The sequence below is a fragment of the Pseudopodoces humilis genome, chromosome 2, assembly GCF_049639895.1.
Source record: "Pseudopodoces humilis isolate 2021_Gansu_Grassland_sample_001 chromosome 2, ASM4963989v1, whole genome shotgun sequence".
NCBI classification, from domain to species: domain Eukaryota; kingdom Metazoa; phylum Chordata; class Aves; order Passeriformes; family Paridae; genus Pseudopodoces; species Pseudopodoces humilis.
In genome coordinates, this window is record NC_142201.1 from 35,019,092 (window position 1) to 35,041,477 (window position 22,386).

General features: G+C 34.6%; 1 protein-coding gene and 1 long non-coding RNA gene across 2 annotated transcripts in view; both read left to right on the forward strand.

Annotated features, from left to right (window-relative positions):
• NALF1 (NALCN channel auxiliary factor 1) overlaps positions 1–22,386 on the forward strand; it is a 433,651-nt gene that overhangs the window by 311,162 nt on the left and 100,103 nt on the right. The window lies entirely within an intron of this gene.
• Positions 607–5,432, forward strand: LOC148184834 (uncharacterized). Its single transcript, XR_015771944.1, has 3 exons — positions 607–641; positions 3,961–4,083; positions 4,588–5,432. It is a non-coding gene; the product is annotated as an uncharacterized LOC148184834 (long non-coding RNA).

The following is a 22,386-nucleotide window of genomic DNA, read 5'->3' on the forward strand; positions in this document are numbered from 1 at the left end:
AATCACCTCCTAGTTACTGTCACAGGCCAAACAGACTCAACTTTGGGAATTTAAATTTAATTACTTTGGGAATTAAACTTTAAATAATGATTGAAATATTCAGAAACTAAGCCAAACATTTAAGCAATTGTGGAAAGCACTTCTGAACATTTCCTAATCTCTACCTTTTTACTGCTGCAGGCTGCAGCCAGGCTTTTCAGTAAAGCACAGGAAACCAGTGACATTTCACTTCCTACCACTTCTGCTCCTTGCACTTTCCTCCCAATTCACTTTTCAGCATACTCATTTTGCTGCTCCAGTGTAGGTCCTCTACACATCACACTCTCTTCAGGAAAGCAGCCATTCTAACACGTCCTACACTGTCTGTGGGCCCTCCAGGGGTTTTAAAGGCTTTGCTAGGGAGTACCTCCTGCACACCTGGCCCTGATATTCCACCTACCTTCCCTCCCACAGCGCCTCAGTCTGGTCCTCCGTCTCAAATGTGTTTCCCAGAGGCCTCACACACTTTGCTGAAGGGCTCAGCTGTGCCCTGTGATGAGTCCATCAGGGCCAGCTGGAGCTCCTGTACTTATCACAGGGCAGCCCCTGGGCTCTTCTCACAGTGAACATCCCTTCATTCCCACCGCTGTCAGCACTTCCAGGTAACACATCCTGCTACAGAATCCCACTCAGAAACACCCAAACCTGATAAAAACACACATTCAAATCTGTCTAACTCTTCTTCAAGACAGAGTTACTAAAGAATAAGAGGGCTTTGGCTTCTCTTACTGTTTTTGGTTGTGATGATATTTTTGAGGTTGGTTTGGATTTATTTTTTGTTTCACAATGGTCAATGCATACTAAGAGCTGTATTAATTTAGGGAGAAAAGGAAAAAGGGAAAACAGCAACTAGAGGATCAGAAACAAATATTAAACAAAGAATAATAATGAAAAATGGTTTTGTTTACAGTAAGAAAAATGTAACCAGTCAGATGTAGATTTTTATTTTTTTTAATCAGGTATTTTGTGGTTTTTTAATCAGATAATGTTTGCCTTAAAATGATGGAGATACTTCTATTTCATTTACTCAAGAAAAATCAACCAATTCTATCTCTACCAATTGCACTTTAAGTTTCTGCATGGTGTTATCTTTCTTTGTTGAATAGCAGTGCTTCTCTGTCTGTTCATAGAGTATCTTACAAAGTAATTTTCTTCCCACTGGCTGATCTCAAATAGAGTGCCTACAAGTGAAAAAAAAAACATTTTTATTTATTTTTTCATTTTTTTCTCTCCCCATATTTGCCCCCTTACTTCTTGTCATTTGTGATACAATTAAGGACTATACAACAAATTTTGTATTCATCCTTGTCTAATGCTCTTATATTGCTTTGCCTTCTTTTCAGATATTTTTATATCAGATATTCAGGATTTTATGTAGTCCTGGTAAAATAAAACCAGTTATTGTTTTCTTAGCTATAATCATGTTTTATTGAGAAATTAGGATCTGCTACCTTGGGAGTAGTATATGAATCCAGGTGTTGACTTTATATTGAGCTTTCAATTCCTAGCTATGTATTTTCAGGGTTATTTTTTGTTTGCAAAAGAAAGTTACGTTGTTTACACTGCAGCTGATGAAAATGGTCATGTTCATAAAGAAGCCTTTAAAACAAGGGTAAAGCAAATGCCCACTGTCACTGTTTAATAACCTTTTACTTGTTTTTCTGATACGTTGCATGTAGTTATACACACTATAATACTCTTCAATTAAAAAAATTATTTTAGTATGCTCACAGGTCACTGGATGTTCAAGTTCTTTATCAAAAATCAAGGATTACTTTTTTAATTGCTTTTGAAATGTTTACCCGGTGAGGTTCCAAAATTACTTATCTAAAAGAAGTGGATATTAAGCTCCTCTCCTATGAGCTGGAAGATAAGCTTGTTTTATATTTGTTTATGAGGGATTTATGCAGTTAGGGTTTACTGAAGTTTACGAAAACAAAATATCTCTTCATAAAACATTATATCCTCCATTCTGAACAAGGGAAACTGCCATTATTTGCAAAATGCAGTGTGACTAGGATTTTTTTTTCTGCTCAGTGACTTTTGGCAAAAACTAAAAAATGCTATGGGTTTTTTAGGGCTACACATGACTGGGCCTTTCTGTTGCTGGACCTGATAAAAAGCTGTAGTTGGGGTTTCTTTCAGAAAATTGCATAGGAATGGCAAGAGGACTGTAGGTTTAAATGTACAGTAAAAGCATCCCCTGGTTCTAATACCTTGGGGGCTCACGATTGCACTGATGGAACTAGTACCTGAAGGGCTGCTAATTGCACTGTCCAGACACAATTTAAGATTTTTCTGAGAGGCAGTCACTGGCTTCAAGAACAACAGATTGACATCTTGCTTCAGAATTAACATGTCACTCTCTGGCTTAAAAGCTAAGGGAAACCACAGTTTTCCAGGAGGAAGTAAGACAGGATGTAACATATACGATGTTGCCATTTTGCTTTGGTTTATAGTTTGAAAGCAAATTGCATTCTGTGAATAAAATCTGTGTATAAATATTTACCTAGCTGAGGATGGCTACTGCATTCACTCCCGATTTGAAAAGTCCTTTTCTTTAAAGTTTTTGAAAGTTTTTTCTTCCAAAAGAGCATGTTATGTCATTTATAATCACATGCGAAAAAATAACAGAGAAACCGATCTATTACTGTTTAATTTCTTTCTAAGCTTGTAAAAACAGAGGTTTCCAATAATTTCATAAATTAATCTATACTTTATTGTGAGTTTAGACACCAGAAGCCAGAATGAATGGCAAAGGCCATGATCCACAAATGGATTTGGGTACCTCTGCTCTGCTTTAAATATCAAAGTGCAAGAATTCTCATCACTCTCTAAATGGTCAGCTTTCTTTAGGGATCTAAAGTTCTATTGTTAAGTATTTGAACAGACAGAGCTTGATGAAGCTGGCTGATTTAACACCCTTCTCTCATCACCTTTCCTTAATCAGGGTCCTTTAGGTTATCTGGTGAATGTTTCCCAAGCCTGTTTGCAAGAATGCATGTTTTAATTTGTTTTCTTTTTTGAAAAAAGAAACAAATAAATAAACCAAACAAAAAATTTACATATTTATTACAAGAAAATCATTAATTATCTTGCCTTAAAAGAAGAAGAAAAAAAAGCATAATTAGTCCCAATTCCTGTTCTGAATGATGTTAAAATAAATTGCACTGGAAGTAGGATTGTGAAAGAGACACAAATCTCTACATTTTGGATATACCAAGACAGAGTTCTGTCTTGGTAAAATACCTGCATGTAGCTACCCACTGCAAATATTAGAGGAGGGCAGCTTTCAGACAGGTTTTTCCCACAGAAGGGATGATTTCTTAGTGCTGAATTGCTGCATAGAAAGCAGTCAAGGCACTGTTTTTTTTAGCTTGCTTCATGGTGAGTTTATCCACTTCCATGCCTGAAGACAAAGAATGTAGTCAATAGTTTAGAATCTTGAACTGAGGTAGACATTTTCTTCCAGATTATCATTAAATTCTCCTTGACAATGAAGTATTAGTCATACTCATTTCCAGTACTCATTGTTGAGTTTAATCCCAGCTTTCTAGCTTTGGTAAATCTCATTTTTAGCATTTGACCTTTCTAAAAGTATCATTAAGACTGCATTCCTGATCTTGAAAATGTAGATTTCATTAATCTGGTATAGTTGAGTCCAGTGTTATCTTTTTTTATGGTAAATGGAGGACACCAGATTCAGAGACTCTCAAGATGACAATGGGAGAAATGAAACGCAACGCTATGAATTCCAGCATCACCAATACCTCTTAAATTCAGAGGGATCATAGAAGAGACATGTAGTTACAGAAGAAGTTATTAGTTTTGAAGAAATATCTTTTCTACAAGATCTCTAGAGAGACATTTTTGTCATCTCAGAAAACTGAGCCATATGAAAGCTTATTATTTCACTTACAGGATGCATCAAGGACTGTGGATGTTCCACTTGAGGCTTCCAGCAAAACATGTCATTCACCTACAACTCTCTGCTAGCCAAAAAAGCCAAAATCAAATCTTTTTTGTTCTAGTAGCATTTTCAATGTAAGTTTTCCTGTTAAAGGTGAAAAATGTAATAATAGAAATGATAAAAAACGGATATATCTTTTCATTTTCTGCAGTGCCTCCTTTCCACAAATCTTTATTCTTTATTGCACCAGAAATATAGTGAACTCAATTATGGAGGTTACTGAAACATCTCTTAATTTTAGACTTCCATGATGAACACAATGAAGAAATTGATTTTAATATGTTATCCATATTTTTTATCTTAAAGCAGTGTTGCTTTTTTTTTATTTCCAGAGATACAAGTAGTTTCATAAATAAAACGTGACTACTCCAAAGGAAATTGTTTTCTATATAGAATGATTTCTTTTGTTTATCTATATACATGGGAGTAATTAATGATGATAATAATAGTCTACTAAATCATTCCCACTTGAATGCTAGAGCAAATTACAAATTCACTTTTGAATTGTATGTTTGAAAACGTTGTGAATTATCTCTATCCTATATTTTCTCATTCTACACCTATTTTATTCCCCAAAGCCAACAGAAAAAAACTGAACTGTCCAATTTATATCAAGAATAAGAGAACTTCTAATTCATACAGTGCAGCAAGAAGAGCCGTTCATCATTAATGTGATGAAGATAAATGCTTCTGGCCACAAAAAGGAACCTTATGAAGATGACTGTGGTTTGCAGGAAAAAGGAATATTCATTCATCTTGACTGAACATAATAGCCTGAGAATTCAGGAAGAAATAGGACATTGGGTACATTCCTTTAAAGATATCTTTAAGACCATTTTCACTGTTACTGTTAGCATCCTTTAGGATCTATGAAAGCATTTGAAGAAAAATCTGTAGCTAGTGCCTTTTTTCAATTGTGCATTGGAGATTTTCCCTGCAGAGCTTTAAAAGTCAGAAAATTGTAAACAGTTGACCAATACCTCTTTGAAACAGGAAAATAATTTTATTTGGGTACATGGAGGTATATTTTGAAAATCATATCATAAATCAAAGACACCATCCCTATATACAGATAATTTGTAAATTAAGTCCATTATACATGACATTATCAGTTCACGGCTTTATGGGTATTTGTGTTGGCCAAGTCAATGTGCAGGGATCCAAGCTACATCAGCAGTCTCTCTCTGATGTGATTTGGTTTTTTGGTTACCACCAAACAGAAAAAAAATGTTAAGTTTAATTCACATTAAGTAATGGTCTGTCAGTTTGAATTTAAATGTTTTAATTTGCATGTGAGAGGTTCTGGATAGCATGATATCCCCATGATACAGATACAGAGCATTCAAACAAGCATAATATTATTCTGTGGACTAATGGCAGCAAATTGAGAATGCACTTGAATATAAAACTCTAGTGAGACAGACTTTAGCTCTGCTATTCTTCAAAAATCAATATTTTGATACCCACTTTTAATTTTCTTTGGTACTGAAATAAATGTATGTGTTCTTAAAGCAGCTTTTTCACTTGTTTGTTGCTGTGGGCTAAACTGGCTGGCCTGGGTTGCTTAAATGCAGTTGTTGTTGCTATCATCGAATTGACATGCCAATGACTAAAGTTAAATCATTCACAAAGGCATTTTTTGAGGTATTTATAATTTATTTTCTCTACATCAAAATCATGGGTTTGGGCCAGGAAAGTTACTAACTTTTTTTTTTTTATTTGCTATGGATTATTATGAATCTTTCTCTCCGAATTGATAGAATTTAAGTTTTTTTATTCTTTTACAATAATTATTTTGAAGGAAAATTTGGCAAGCTGGGTCATGAATGTTCCTAAATGATATTTGCTCTCAATTCTAGAGTATATGTGGTTGTTGAAAGACAGGGTATAATTTCCAACTTTTTAATGTAATATGTATTTAGAGTTAGCTAATTTCTGTTTATTTGGAACTTGATCTCCCTCACGAGACAGATAATGGGCATGGGCACATTTGTTTTCTCAGATTTGTTATGGAATTCTGAAAGATTGTGAAGCCTCATTAAAAATAAGTTGTTAGAGGCCTAGTTTCACAGTATTAGAAAAATAGTTTACTGTTAAAAAATTCAGTATTGTTTCTTCCCATATAGTACTTTAATAAAAATAGCTAGCCTGGAATTATTTTAATTAGTGTTTGATTATGAGATAAAATAGCTTAGAAATATATGTTAAAATATATTTAAGTTGTAGAGCATGCAGTCAAATCAGGAATCTTCTAAATAAGTTTTGAAAAGCTTATAATAAAAACTCCAAAGCCTCATTGGCTGTTGGCATTTGAAATAATTTTTGGCAAAGAACAATTTAAGGTAATATCTATTGGAAGGATATAGTAGTGTTCTTAATTAGATGAAGGACAATATTAGCTTCCTCTGACGCAACAGGAACATTTCAAGTTAGTTGCAAAAGCCAAAAAATATTTCACTCTCTATTTAACAGCTCTTACTTTTTTTTCCTTCAATACTTTATACTTCATATTTCTAATGTTTTTCTGAAAACTACTAAATATTGCTAGGCCATATCACTGATAAGAGTTATTGCTGAAGGAAATGTCTTGATGTGCAGCTCCTCATAGAACTAAAATTAGGTTACAGGTGCAAAAGTGAATTGTGTGGGCATAGGTAAAGCATGATGTGTTTTACATGTTTTCCTTGTGTCTTTTTTCCTGTTACAATGCTAATCTCAGCACTAAATACTATTGTTATAATTTCAGCACTATAAGTATTATTGAAGTAATTAGCCTATTAATCAGACTCTTAGTTCTGGTTGGACAACAAAGCTCTATTTTTGAATACATGAATCTGTTTAATAAAAATTCACTTAAAAATTTGTGACAATAAATCCTTTTATTTAAATGAGCATTCTGTGTGTAAAAGATTCACCCTTACTAAAAACACAAAACATACATAAATGGCCATTTGCAAATTGCCAAAAATGGTAATAAAAACTCTTGAAAAATAACTTTGAAGGAAGTTTTAATTGTGAATTTTAGAGAGTATTTCTCAGCTGTGATTTCACATGCTTACAAAGCAGAAAACAAAGTGAACCATACAAGCAATATGTGCCTGAAGCTATAGACTGTGTGAGGCATATGTATATCTTTGTATACATCTTCACTTTTAGAAAAGTGCTGATGCAATTCTTAGTGCTGTCACTTGTCAAGACTAAGACACAGGAGAGATACATTAGAAACCCATTATTCAGAACGCAGAAATGGTATTTATACTATAATAAAAACGGAAAGAGAAGCTCCTATGTTCATGTCTTTCATTTAATTCTGAAATAGACTTTTCTGTTCACTACTAAGAAAATATAATAATATATAAAAGAGTTTGCAGGCTCAAAGGGCATTAAAAGGCCATTCGAATTGCTCTCCTCCTAACATCCTGTATTTTTTCTTTACATATTCAAAGTTTTCTTGTCATTGTAAAACAGTAGATTTTTATTTGTTTTAAAAATTAATAGTATATTTGACCACCTTCAGGACATTTAAAGTTGCTTTTCAAATACTCGTTTTTCCCTTGAATATATTATAAATCGTGTATTTTTATTAAAGGAGGAGGAAAGTTTCCCTATCTCTATGTTGTATAAAAAATAATTATGTAAGAAAAAAAAAAGCCATTTGTCTTTTGAGCAATTCCCAAATCCATTTATTTCCTCCTGTGATGCTTGTACCAGAACTGTCATGTGCCAGATACCGTGGAAGAAACAAATTGTACAGATGTGCTGGACCTCTTAATTTCTCAAGCCTTCCTGATAACGAGTGATAATTTATGCAGGGCTGGTCTGCAAAAGGCTCTGAATCGTCTCTGCTCTGTTGAACGGGCTCCTCACCAGGCCTGGCTTATCCCACAGCTGGGACTGTTGGGTACTGGAGGACAGTAGCCAGCACATTCTCAGGCTGGCATCTGGACTCCAAATCCATCAGTATCTTACCACAAATTCAGCCTGAATTTTGCTATGGAACAAATACGCAGCAGAGACTCTTTGTGTGAGAAGACAGAAGAGCACTCAGTGGGGATTTCAAAAACAAAGCAAAATATGCTGGTTTTTGAATTCATGACAAATATGTGTCTGCTTAGTACCTGCTCCTGAGCATTTATAAATAGGCAGGTAGGAATGTGGTGATACCTTTACACATCCTATAATTTTTAAAATCTTGACTGCATCAATGTATTGATGTCTGTGTTCATAAACTGCAATTTACAGAACACTGTTACGATGCTGGGACAATTTATACAGATTATACGATTTACACCCACGGTTTGCAGGCATGGCTTGACAACTGTTGCTATACTGACTATGTTAACTGCTGGCCCATCATTCCCAGGCTTTTATTAAAAATGCAGTAATGTGGTTTACATTACAAAATACTGCCTACACTGGTGACCTGATACTCCTTTAAGCTCTTTATTTCAGACTGTATGAAAACAGAGGAAATGAGCCACTCCACACCTTTTGGAATAAAACATTTTTACTGGATGCATTTAGCTTTCTTTATGGAAATAAAGGTTAATACACTAATTGCAACTTCAATTGGTGCTATAATGGTTGTGAGGAGGGAATGCAAGACTGACAGAAGTTAAATTACTATTTTTACTAATTTGGGAAATAAGATTAAGAGGGTTGAAAAGATGTAGAAGACAAAGTCTTGGGTAGTTTCAAGACCAGATTTGATCAGCAATTTCTTGTGTAAACAGGAAGCAGAAGCCTCCATAATCTAGGTGAAAATGGTCAGCAACCTTTTACACTATTTAGACACACAGATCTATGGGGCAGGATGAAATCTGTGCAAGAATACCGAGGGAGAGGATGGGAGTGCTCACCAAGCCAGTTTGCATCATTTATCATCAGTCCTGGCTAACTGGGGCAATCCCAGCTGGCTGGATGTCAGCAAGTGTTGTGCCCATGGACAGGAAGACCCTCTAGGAGCATCCAGGGAACTACAGACCTATCAGCCTGACCTTGATGCTGGGGAGCTAAGATACTTAAATATTAATTTCAAAATACTTTTATCAGTTCATTCACTGTTAGGTTTTTGGTTTTCTTTCTTTTTTTACTGACAGTAAGATAATATATGATTTCTATTTTTAGAAGTGAATTGTATTCTCTGTTTCCTAGTGTTCTTTAGCATTTCTATCAGGTTCCTAGTGTTCTTTAACATTTCTGTCAGGGATACTTCCATGCACAATCCTTGAGGTCATCTTTATAAATTGTAGGGATATTATAGATTTAAACTTTTTCAGGAGTTTATTTTTAAAAAATCAACAGATATGGTCACAAATATGGAACTAAATTTGAATGATAGAGCTGCTGAAAACTGTGTGACTCGGGACCATAAACCAAGTTCCAACTCTTCTGACAATTACAACAGGCACAAATTGATTACTAATTAATTATTCTTAACAATTAAGTAAACAGAGAGCTCCTACTAGCACTGTTATGAACTTATATTTATTTCTGCACTGTAAGCTTTCATATACTGTGTGGCCACTAAATTTTTTTTGTCCCATGTATTGAATTTTAATTTTAGCATCAAACAAAAGTACACAAAATTAAAATTCATGTTCAAAAGATTTATCTAGGTCTTCCAATGTCAACTCTATGCCAGGATTTTCATCATTCAAGTTCGCTTGAGCAACTTCTGCACAACAGCACTACTCTTAATTGGAAAATTAAATTGTATGGTGATTTAATTTATGCTTTCATTTTTGACCTGAAAAAATATCTTTGAATGTTATGGTAGATTCATCTCATTACTCATTACTCCAGACTCTCTCTATTTACATATTTCTTAATAGCCCAACACTGATACTACTCTTCAAACTTCTCATAACCTCTACAAGACTTTTAGAAAATGACATATCCTTCTGAGAAAGAGTGCAAATATTCAAACTTCAGCTGTGCTGCTTCATTAGAAATTTCCTGAAGGGACTTAATTGAGTAGTGAAGGTTTAAGGTTTTGATTGTTTGGTTTAAGAAAACAAAAAAACAAAATCAAGGTGTCAGAATTCTCAATCTATATTTAAACCTTCAATAAAAGTTTCAGAAATTTTATTTTCTTGAAGAAACTGCATCTCTATTTTCTTCTGAATTTTAGTGATGTGAAGCCATTCCTCAGAGACTGAAGGCTGGGAAACCAAAATTGTGAATTGGCAGAGATGTTTTGAGGTACTCTGAGATAAAGCATTGATGTGAATAATAGTTGATGCACATGTTTAGCTTTCTCGATGATGCTGGTTGCCTGGTAACCAGCAAAAAACATATGTCAGAGAGGAGTTCAAATGAAACAGATGACATCAATCTCAGCAAGGTGAGGAAAAGGAAAACCACCGATTAGCTCACCCAGACTGGTATATATAGGAATTCTGACATGTTTTCATGTTACTAAATATCTAAGCTGATTCTAAACCTCAATTTATCACACTTATGGTAGTTCTTAACTAGGGATGGCATTTGTGTCTTTTTACAGATGATTTTAAATGCTTATTTTCAGAATCTGCATAGTTTCCCTGCTCAGCAGCATGAATTGGAAAAATATTGTTTTCTTTGTTCTGCCACTCTCTGGGCAGCAGCTTCTTTTATTTTATCACAGTTACACTTTATTTTGTATGTAGAGTCACTGGACCTTCAAAGAAGGTCATAGGAAAGTCTCAGGGCCAAAGACAGGATAAATATTATGACATTTATTTTGCGTATTCGTCTGATTGAGCCTTTTATTCTGCACCAAAAACTACACAATAATTCCAGTCATGTTTTTAAGCTTGTTTTTCCAGTTATTCAAAAAACTATATTTATCTACATCTAAGCAATACTAGAAACAGACTAATTACAGTTGGATATTCATTTTTTCCTATAAGCTATTAGGATTAACATTTTCTGTGTTTTTCATGGACTAGTATAAAATTTCCATTAGGATTTCTTTTCAGACAGTAGCCCAGTATCTCGCTTGTTTAAAAACTCAAAGTTATCTTTTCAGAGTTTTTGTTAGAGTAAGTTATATTTTTTACACAGACATTCACACATTACTTTTTTTAAAAGTGGCCTTAGAGTAATCAGTTTATTCTATTGACATTCAAAAATTATGAACCACTTTTGAATTACTCTGTCTTATAATACCTACCTTACAGTTGTACATTTAGCCTATGCTTTTCCTCTCATTGCACTCTATTGCCAATGGAGAGGTGCAGCACACCTTGATTGTGTCAAATTGACATCTAAGGGTGATAATTGTTTCCATTAGCAATGAATGAAATACATAGCTATCACTGGCTAAAAACCTATTCCTATTATTTTATATTTGATATATATAATCAAATTTTATATTTGATATATATATTATCAAATATCAGAAGGAGCAAACCCACTAATTAAGACTTTTTTTCTTTTATGAGGAAGTAACAATGATATGATGGGAATAACCACTTCACATTTCAGTTGTCAATGCTCATTACTAAACCCAGAGTTGCTAATCCAGAAAAAAAAATTAGTATATATTTTTTAAAATATTTGGTTTAGGTAACTTCCTTATAATCAGGCATTACTGTCATGAAAAGACATGAACAACACCAGCCATGGTGTTTTCCTGAAATTGCCTCCAAATGCAATACTTTTTTCAAGGCTTGCAATAAATAGGGAGTCACAATACTAATAGGTTTCTAGAGTGAGGTTACTAACCTTTATTTTCTGCATATGACTTCATCTTTTTGCGTTCTCATCCTCTTCACTGTGAAAACCTCCACAAACTGTGAGAGCATGAGAATAGCATCTCAGACCTCCTGTCGGGGAGATTAATTACTGAATGATTACAGAGAAGCTACAGTGAACAATTCTAAGGAAAGTCCCACAAGAACTCACATCATGGAGATGAAACAAGCCTGAAGTGTCTGTCAGTGGTAGTGGAGGGGCTGCCTCTTGGCTTGCTGAAGGAATATTTATTTCAGACTGATTAACGGGAACATTTAGTTAATTTAACTCTATGTAATCTAAAACATGTAATCTAAGATTGTTTTAAAGATTAATTGCTTCAACAAATTTGGAAATATTTCAAGGTGAAATGAGACATAATAAAAATACAAAAGGCATAATTTTGTTATTGCTCATTCAGAAGAGTTCACCAAGTCACACTTTACCAGCAGTTCTGGCTAACCAGGCAAGTTCCAGAGGACTGGAGGCTAGCCAATGTGATGCACATCTACGAGAAGAACAAGAAGCAGAATCCAGGTAACTACAAGCCTGTCAGCCTGGCTCTTGTGCCATTATGGAGCAGATAATCTTGAGTGTCCAGCCCATGTAGGAGAACCAGGGGATCAGGCCCAGCCACCATGAATTTAGGAAAGGCCCAGAGAAAGGTGGTGAGCGTCTCATCTGGTTGGCAGGTGGTCACTAGTGTTGTTCCCCAGGGCCTAGTACTGAGGCCAGCCCTATTCAGTGTCTTAATGGATGGCAGGGGCAAGGGAATCGATCACTCAGCTGCTGACAACACCGAGCTGTATGGAAGTGTTGATCTGCTGGAGGGGAGGAAGACTCTACAGAGGGATGTGGGCAGGCTGGGGAGATGAGCTGAGATGAATGTTATGAGGTTCAGCAAGGTCAATTTCCAGGTTCTACTGCTGGGTCACAGCAACCCCATGCATGCAACACATTGGGGGAAGTGTCTGGAAAGATGCCTGTCAGAAAAAGACCTGAGGGTCTTTTTTGATGGCTGCTGAACACGAGACATTGTGTGCCCAGGTGACCAAGAAGACCACTGGCATCCTGGCCTGTATCAAAAAGAGTATGTCCAGCAGGAATATGCAAGTGATCATTTTCCTGTACTTAACACTGGTCAAGAGTTGGAGTAAGTCCAGAGAAGGGCAACAAAGCTGGTGAATAGAGAGTGAGTCATATTAGAGTGGCTGAGGGTTATTTAGCATGAAAAAAAAGAGGCCCAAGAGGGACTTCATTGCTCTTTACAACTACCAAAAGGGCATTGTAACAAGATGGGGCATTGGCCTCTTCTCCCAGGTAAAAAGCAGCAGAACAAGAAGAAATGGCCTCAAGTTGCACAAGGGGAAGTTTAGTTTGCACATCAGGAAGAAATTTTTCACTCAAACAGTGAAAAGAACAGGCTGCCCAGGGAATGGCAGTCTCCATTCCTGGAAGTGTCAAGAAACAATTGGATGTGGAACTTATGATTTAGTTGACATGGTGGTGTTCTGTCAAAGGTTGGAGTCAGTGTTCCTGGAGGTCTTTTCCAGCCTTAATTCTATGATTCTATGATTCTATTCTATGAGTGCAATGGAGCTGCTCCCTGCTCTGAAGCACTGAGATCTTAGATGTCTTCAGTGAACTCAGTGGTCCACAAAGTCATTCTGAAAAATCAATGAAAAATTTCACTAGAATCAAACCAAAGATTTCTCTTCAGTTATAACTTACAAAGAATATTCTAGCCTGACAAATGAAGTTGAATATACTTAGAATCACAGAGGCAGGGGGTGTATGGCGGGAGATAATATTTTGTAAGGGAGCTTTGAAAGGGATATGGAAGCACAAAGGGACAGAAGAACCTGGGTGACTGAGCCTAATCCTCAGAAACTGCAGTCAACTATCAAACAGATATCTTGCTGAAAAAAATCAATAAGATGTTTTTTTCCACACAGAGTATAAGCCATAAAATGCATCTTTTGACACTTAAATATTGAACCTCAATTAGAACAGTTGGAAAAAATAATAATATTACTAGTTTTTTATAATGTCTTTTATGTAATAACACAGTATTAAGGATGCTTTAAATAGTACCATCTATAACATATTTTATATTTATAAATAATTCATTTATCGGTGTATTTCAGACATGTTCTGCACCGAATTTACACTTCTCAGTGTGGAAATTAAAATTAAATAGATTAACTTGATTTTTACTTCAAATCACTGTGCCTTGTTTTTAAAATCTATACATTTAAATGCAGAATATGGTAACATTTTAGCTGCAAGCATGCAAGGGGGCAAGTTGTTTTTATTTCTGTTTGGTTTGTTTTACTTTTCCCCAATTTGGTTAGTTTCACACTGCATAAACAATGAAGGTAAACAACATTAACAACAGCAGTTTATTTGCCTTAAACATGCATTAGGCAGTCATCTGAATAATTCCTTAATGATGTGGCCATTGCTTGCATAAGAGCAAGATTCAGAATCTTCCAAATTTAATGACTTAATAAAACTGAAGTCTTGATCCTATTGCATCAAAATCAGTGAATAAAATTCCACTAGTTAAGATAATTAAGGTAGAAACAAACCAGTGCATTTTTCCTTTAAAATTGCCAGTAATGTCCTCTTGACTATAATAAATCTCTCTCATATTCTTTATACCACAGGAGACATTGTCACTAAGAAAAAATAGCCCTTTTCCTGACAATTGTTGATAAAATCATTGTTTTAACCTTACAGAGAAAAATGTGGTGGAAGCAGCCTAGGAACTTCTAGTTCTATTTATTTTCAGAAATTCTTTTTATAGGTATCTTTAAAAATGACCTAGCTACTTCCCTTTATTCCGTTAATTCATTTCAACGTTATTGACAATGCCATCTTTCTCTAAACTTTCTTTGGAAGCTCTTTGAAAGTGCAAAGGAATTCCTCCTTGCTTTCCATATCCAGACACTTTGTTTTTGGAAGCTGCTTGATAGTTGAGACAAGTCAATGCATCATATATGTTCTCTTTTGTACTTAAAACAAAGGGCACCTTGAACAGAAAAGCACAAATGAAAAATTCAAGTTTTGACAGATGTAGCTGTTCCAGAGTTTAGTATTAAATACTAATATTAAAACATGGCATTCTGTTTCTTTTCTGCAAGAAGCTAGGTTCTTTCACTGAGAACATAGTTAATTACTTAGGTTCTGGTATTATCTTGTGTTATCACGTTAAAGACTGATAAATATAAGTTTCTGTATATTACTACTGAAATAAGACATTTGCTATGCTGTTCAAGTTTACTGAAACACTCCTAACATTTATCTGATTCTTCTTTTCAGTTACAGAACAGACAAGCAGGAGCCAGTAGCCTGCAATGCAAACTGCTCCTATTATCCCAACAGTCACCACTGGAACTGTAAAACTACTGTTTGGAGATTTGCAGTATAAAAAAGTGTCAGCATGCCTTAGAGGAAGTTGTAAAATTAGAAAAAGTAGAAATGTAAAAGCTTTGATCACCTAGCACATCTTTGTTAAAATGTGTGCTGTCTACCACTGCTTTCTTTAAATTCACTTAGTCTAGAAAAGCTGACAATTTACTTTGTCATTTTCATGTTGTAAACTAATTCTGGGGATAGGATAGAAGATAAATAGTTCTCACACTAAATTTGAAGCTACAAGGAGCCATGGTTTTATTTTTTTCCTTACATTTCCCCTCGAAATTAGTTTATTCCCACAGTATTTCAGTGGTGATTTCAAGACTTCTATTAATGAATTGTTATTATGAGCAATCAACAACTTGATAAGACTGGTAGTTTATTAGAGCTAGCTATATGTGTTATAGTGTATCAAAATCTAGGATTATAAATCTGATTTTTTTCACAGGACTATCTAGTAAAAAAAACCACCATATGATAAAAAATGGCATTACTTTCTATACAAGAAGCCTAAAGAGAGATTATTTAACCTCTCCTTTGAATTCACTCTGATTCATTATAATTTAGCAGTACTTTGATATCATGGATCATTCAGTATTAGAGAACAATTTAGCATTTTCCAATGAAAGATCTAGTGTTTTCCAATAAAGAGCTACTAAACTTTGTGGAAAACACCTATAAGAGGATTGCACATCTAGTTTCTTTGCTAATGACACCACCAATTTCCCTTTTTAGTTCCGAAATGCTTTCTCATTAAGACCATTTAAATCCCCTGTTTATTTTCTACCCAAGGAATCTCTCCGATTCCAAGCACTTATATTTTCTGCTTTTTGATCTTGCCAAAATCCAAACAGATGTCTTTTCCTTTTCCCTACATCACATCCTTAGTTCACATCTCTGCATGACTTTTCCCTGGGTCTGGGGAATCATGGGGCTTCTGGATGGAGAAAATTAGAGATTCTGTTCTGGTTCCTGGACTGTGCCATGATTTCATATTCATGATACAATAATAAATTTAATAGGCTCAGAATTTAAAAATTGCTATTGTCCTTTCAATGCTCTCTCTTCATCTGTGCTAGGAATGATTGCATAGGTTAGGACTTGCCCATGCTGTCTAATTTGATAGAAATTGCTATGTGTCCCAGTTAATACAAGAATCTTGCTATGCCATGTTCATACCTGGTGGAAAGTGATAGCTTTTTTGAAAGCAATTCTAAGAATCCTGTATCTTCATTGATTACATTAAACCCTGAGTTTAAAAGTCTTCTCTGAAGAGATCTCTTCTGAGCATCAAAAAACAAGTTTTCTAAGTCCCACACCTTAACTATCTTCCTAAAATTAGACCACATGAAACTTTCCTTTTGGAGTGCACATGCTTGATCAGGTAGAAACCAAGGTAGAATTTAATGACTATATTCTATCAGATTTTTAAAAATTATGACAAAAAATATTATTGAATTTATTAAGTGTTCAGCTCCTGTAAATATTCTAATGAATTAACTCAGCTCCAGAATCAGTGACATACCAGAGATGTCTATAGGAAAGTAAAGTTAATCTTTCAAAAGATTTCAAATCTCTGTTTTGTGAATTTTCTGATGTTTATGTCAAGAGAGAATTAGTCACTACTATGTATATTTGAAGTTCCTACTTCAATTTGCTTAAGAAACTACTTTGTAAAACATTTTAATAAACATTTGAGAAAAATTTAAGCCATTTTCAAATAATTCAGCTGAAATTAGATTTAATCATCATGATGGAAGCAAATATTACTGAACTTTATATATAGTCATCTTAAGCTATGTTTATTTCTATCTCTATAGGTATATAAAGCTTCCTGCTTTTCTGCAACTTGTATAAATATATTTGTTTTTAATCTATTCTGGATAGAGTCATGTGAAAATCCCATGACACTTTTTGTGTGGCTTTCCCATGAAAAAAGAGAGTTTTGGCTATCTACAGTCACCAATATGTACTCTGATGTTTTGTATTGTATTGTGTTTGTAAAGTGGATGCAAGTGGGAGATGTCAGCTTATTGCAGAATAGGTTCTCAAAAAATAACTTCTCAGATCTTTTTCAGTATCCAGATACTAGGACTTGACAGGAGAGTTCTGAGGCTGGGAATAATTTCTTTTAAGTTAATAGAAAAAAATCCATTTCTTAGAGATTTCCATGAGTTTTGCATCCAGTTTGTTCCTTCTTGTTAGGGCCATGAATAAAATGAAAGGTGTATTTTCAAGACTTCAATTCTGTCAGGACTTCATACTCTTCATGTTACAAAAGATAAGCTAAAATAATTTCAGAACTACTCACAGAAATTGAGCACATAGTAAGGCTTGCTTGGAGATACACAGCATACAAGTGAATCCATCCTAACAGGTATTGGTATTGCCACCTCACTCTGAGAAACATCCTGCAATGTTACTTCAGGTGGAATTAAATTTATTACATTACAAAAAATTCCACTAAATAGGTGCAGTAATTCTCGTGTAAGACTTATATTTTTAATATAAAAAATATTTACCACATAGAACATTGTTCTGATATACTGTTCTGTTCTCAACATAAATTAGTTGCAGCTTTAGTAAGTCAGAGAATTAAATACCCAATTTTCATTCTGAAGAAATTTTGAAATGGAGCCTATTTGGAGACATGCAAGGTACAGCTGCAATCCATAAAGATATCACAAATATGTTGAAAAGTAGAAAGTACAGATTAGCCTTATTTTATTATATTTTCCCAGGCAACAACTGATTTATGTATGATAACACTTCTTATATATAGCCAGCTATATAGATAGACACATATGTCATATATACATAAATTTTTACACAATTTAGCATTTATAAAACTATAGCCTCCTTAAAAGATCAGTTTGGTTTTTCCCTACTGTTATCAAAAATATGTGCATTTTGTAGTACTACTTTGGCACAAAATGCACCATTAGGATATATTACATCAATATCTAAACATTAGCTTTTATGTGACCTGATAGATATGGAATATCATCTTTCTTATCTTATTATACTCCATGCCTCTGTTCTTTGATGGAATGTTATAATCAGTGTCCTAAAATAATTTGAAGTATTTTAAGGTTTTATTGAACAGACAATTACAAATTTCCTACAAGCACAAATGGAATACTGTAGTAATACTCCTGACCCTTTCCCTTCCTTTTGGAAAATAAGTTTATTATTTTTTGCAGTGCTCAAAGCGAGAGGCTGGCAAAATATGCTTCAAATACTTTTAATCCTACCATATCTGGGTGTACTAGACAAACTTTTAATGTCTTTACTGACAGATTTCTTATTTGATTTGCAAAATGTAAACAGAGAGAAACCAACTGATATCAAAATCATATCTAAATATGATAGTTTGTATGCAAGTAGAACAACAAAAAGGAGGCAAGCTTATGCTTCTTCACATTTCCTTCATCTTCTTTTTAATGCTCTTCCCACAAGATGATAAATATTTATTGTAGTTTGCCTATTCAACCCAGTTTCTTCATTTTCAAATTGCTTAAATCTCATTTCTTGATGATGTCCCCTCATTACCTACACCACTAGCTGTGTTTCTGATGCTACTTACAAAGAGAAGGATTAAAAATAGATTACAAAGGCTGTTCTTTTTTACTTGAACTCACTCTTTCCTTATTAATCTGCAGGTAAAACTTCTTGCTGTGCAATCAAGTGAAATATTTCTAAGGAGCAACTAGGTAGAGGTCATTTATATCAGGACAGTTCATTGTAAGAGGTTGTCCTGTGGAAGTCAATACACTTCAGCCACATTACTAAAAGTGGCAACTTCTGATCAGGTAGGAAGAGATCTTTCTCCTTGGAAGTCCTCAGGAGCAAAGGGAAACCAAATCAACTATATGGTACTAGAGCATCCTTCTGTTCTTTAAACACACTGCAGAATATTTTTATTTCAGGACTTTCTTACAGATCACAGACACATTTTCACAGCTATTCCTATAGAAAAAAAAATACATATTTTTAAATATTTAAAAATTAATTTAAAAGTTAATGAAATGTTTGGACTAGTCTTCTTTAACTTCTTTATCTGGTTATCCTCTATAAATATAGTGGATATGATTTGTTTTTCTCATGTAAAAAACTGTCATTGATGTAAGTGTTGTAGAAGTTGAGTTTATATGTTCTACTTTCAGGGACACTATAAATAATCCATTCTGAAAAGTCTTATGCATGGCACTTGAGGATAATTTAGAGTCCCAGATAGCAGATACTCATAAATTTGCTACCTGCCTACAGTAGCATGAAGGGTCATTTCCAGAATTTGCTAAAAGTCGGATTAAATTGAGACTTCTTTCATGTTGCAGTCATTTAGGAGGAAAAATATAATTTTTTTAACTAGGGCTGGTTTTTTATGAAAAAACATTTTGTTTTTTCATAAGAGCAGTGCTTCTTCAGAATTTTCTTTAGGAGAAAAAACCTCCAAATAGAAAGAAATCTATTTTTTCAGGGTTTTTCAGGGTTTACCTGACAAAAGAACAAAGTAATTGTGAAACTGTGCAGCAGCACACGCAGATCTTGTTTTAGGAGATGATACCTGGATCAAATGCTGCAGTGAGCCAATGCCACACTGGAGGGTTGACAAGTAAAGTAAACAGGTTTGTCACCAGAGGGAATCACAGCGAAATCACCTGTTAATGGAAATGCTACTGCACTGCTGCAGATGCTGATTTATAAAGGCACTAAAACCAATACTATGTCAAATTTATTGGTCTAGGTCAAAGACTGTGTTCTTAAAAACACACACCTAGATTCTAGCTGCCTAGGATTCTACTGCTAAAATCACTGTATGCTTAAGGACCATCAATCCTTGTATGGGAATAAGCATCTTGAAATCACTAAAGAGCTCAATGCCTTTTATAAGATCTTTAAGAATCTCCAACCAGATTTGCATTCCCATTTCTTTTATTTCCAGAGGGATATAACATAACTGGTGTGCTCAGATTTTCCTTAGTAACCACTGACATGACTGAGTGCTGGACAGGGTACACTAGGAACGGCCATATTCATTTCACTTATGCTTTTTGATAAAGCACTGCTACTGAAATTTGTCCAAAAGTTCTGTAATTACTGCACTAATCCAGTATTTGGGAGAACTGGGTTCTCTGTTTTCCCACCTGTGACTCGAGTCCCATACACTTTTCTTAGAGCAGTTCCATAACCTTTTGTCTTTAGCTGAGCTGGGGTATATCCATGTTTTCTGAATGCTCACCACTCTTTGTGCCACTTTGAGTAATAAATGCTATCAATAGCAACAGAAGTTACACAGATTCAGAAAAAAAGGAAGTGCTTCTGTAGTTTGGTAGTTGGTGCACAGTAGGAAGAGGGGGGTCTAGGTCATGGACTTCAGTGCAAGCCTTGCTTGCATGTTTTATGGGGCCTAAACAAACCTTAGAGGACAGGTTTGAAACTGAGTAGACGCAAAATAAATTTTCTATCAAAAAGTACGCTTGCAAATTGCTTTGCATTTCCCTGTACTTCACTGTGCTTCATGCATTAAATTGGGGTGGTTGGGCCACAGAAATTGAGTCAATTGCATTTGCTTGTGAGTGGTTGGTTGGTTGATTTTTTTTTTTTTTTTAATGTTATTGAATGTTTTCAGTTTCTATGTATCTTAAAAGGACACTGAATAAGTACATGGATAAGCATATTTAGAAAAAACTATGCCTCTTCAGCATGCTGCTCATATCATCTGCCTGCAGCACAGCAAATAGGTCTCATAGCAATTTTATCCCCTGATTGTGTGGCAATCAGAATACAAAGGTTGATATCGAGAAACGTTAAACACATCTCAGCTTCTTTTTCCTCTTAATTATATGCCCATCAGTTTTATGTAAACCCTGAAATGAGAATTACAATTGTCTAATTCATTCATCATACCTGAACATTAATCTTGCTGGGCTTCTTTAGATGTTTTTTCTTCATTTATTCCCTCCTCTATATTTTCTTACTGGCATCTGTTCTTTTAGCCCAGACTTTTGGATAAATCATTACAGTTGTTACCTGAAAGTTATAGTTTACAGTTTTGAAGTGCTCTGGTATGGGTAATCTTTTATTTCTTTTTTTCCTGTTGGAGCCATGTCATTTCTTATAAACTCTAGTGTTTATTCAGTGAGAAAGAAGAGGGTAGCTCAATTAGCAAAAATTTGTTTTGAAAGATAGCCAAGGATGAATGCATTCCTCTCTCAAAAATAAATTGAACTAGAATATTCTTGTAGAAGATCATAGATATGTTTCAGGCTGAAGAAGGAACTGAGGCTGGGGTTTCCACATCCCATAACTTCTGGGTTTCAATAAAACGAAATACTATTACATTTTTAGAAAAGTTTCTTCATTAAAAATATCCAAATATTTATTTTCAACTTAAATATAATGATATCTTTGATACAGAGGGTGCCTTTTCAAATTTTTGTGTCTCAGGAAAACAAAACAAAGCAAAAAGTGTCTTAGTGTTCAACCTGAAACAGTTTTTCCATATTAGTTTTTTCTTTTTTACCAGACAACAGAAAGATCAATTTGAACAACCCTAGATCAGACTATGAATGTGCTTGTGTTCTAATGATTTTCAGCATCCAGAAATCACTTGCCTTTCATATGCATCATTACCATCTGTTCCTCAAAGAAAAACCAAAACCCCAATTTTTCTAATACTAATATATTTACATTGCATAAAAGCTACTATATGAATGCAGATTTTTAAAACCCACGAAACAAACATCAAGTTATCAGTTTGCCTTCTGATATTATTTAAAGGTTAAAACAATGTTGGGGGACAAAAGGAAAGGAAAAAAAAAAAAAAAGAGAAAGAAAAGAAATCCAAATACTTCCAAAACAGACAAGGCTTTTAGATTTGCTGTCTTCTACATCAACTGCAGTAGGAAGGACCTCAGGGCATAACAGTAGTGAAAGGTCCCAGGAAAGGAAGACGAAAATTGTGGAAAGCATGTAGACGTTTGGGACCAAAATTTTGTGTGGTTCCAGCTATGCAAAAAACTTGGCCCTGCAGTCAACTTATGCTTATGCTGTAGGGAGGAGGATGTTTAGTGAATGCAATCTTTATTTATTTGTCTCTCTATCGTTTGCATAGTGGTTAAGTTTGAAAGAAAAAATTTGGCTTCTACTATGTTATGTACCTGAATTTGGTGATAAATAGCTTAAGGTCGTTGGGAGCTACCAAGAAGCAACTCTGAAGCTTAACTAAGATTACA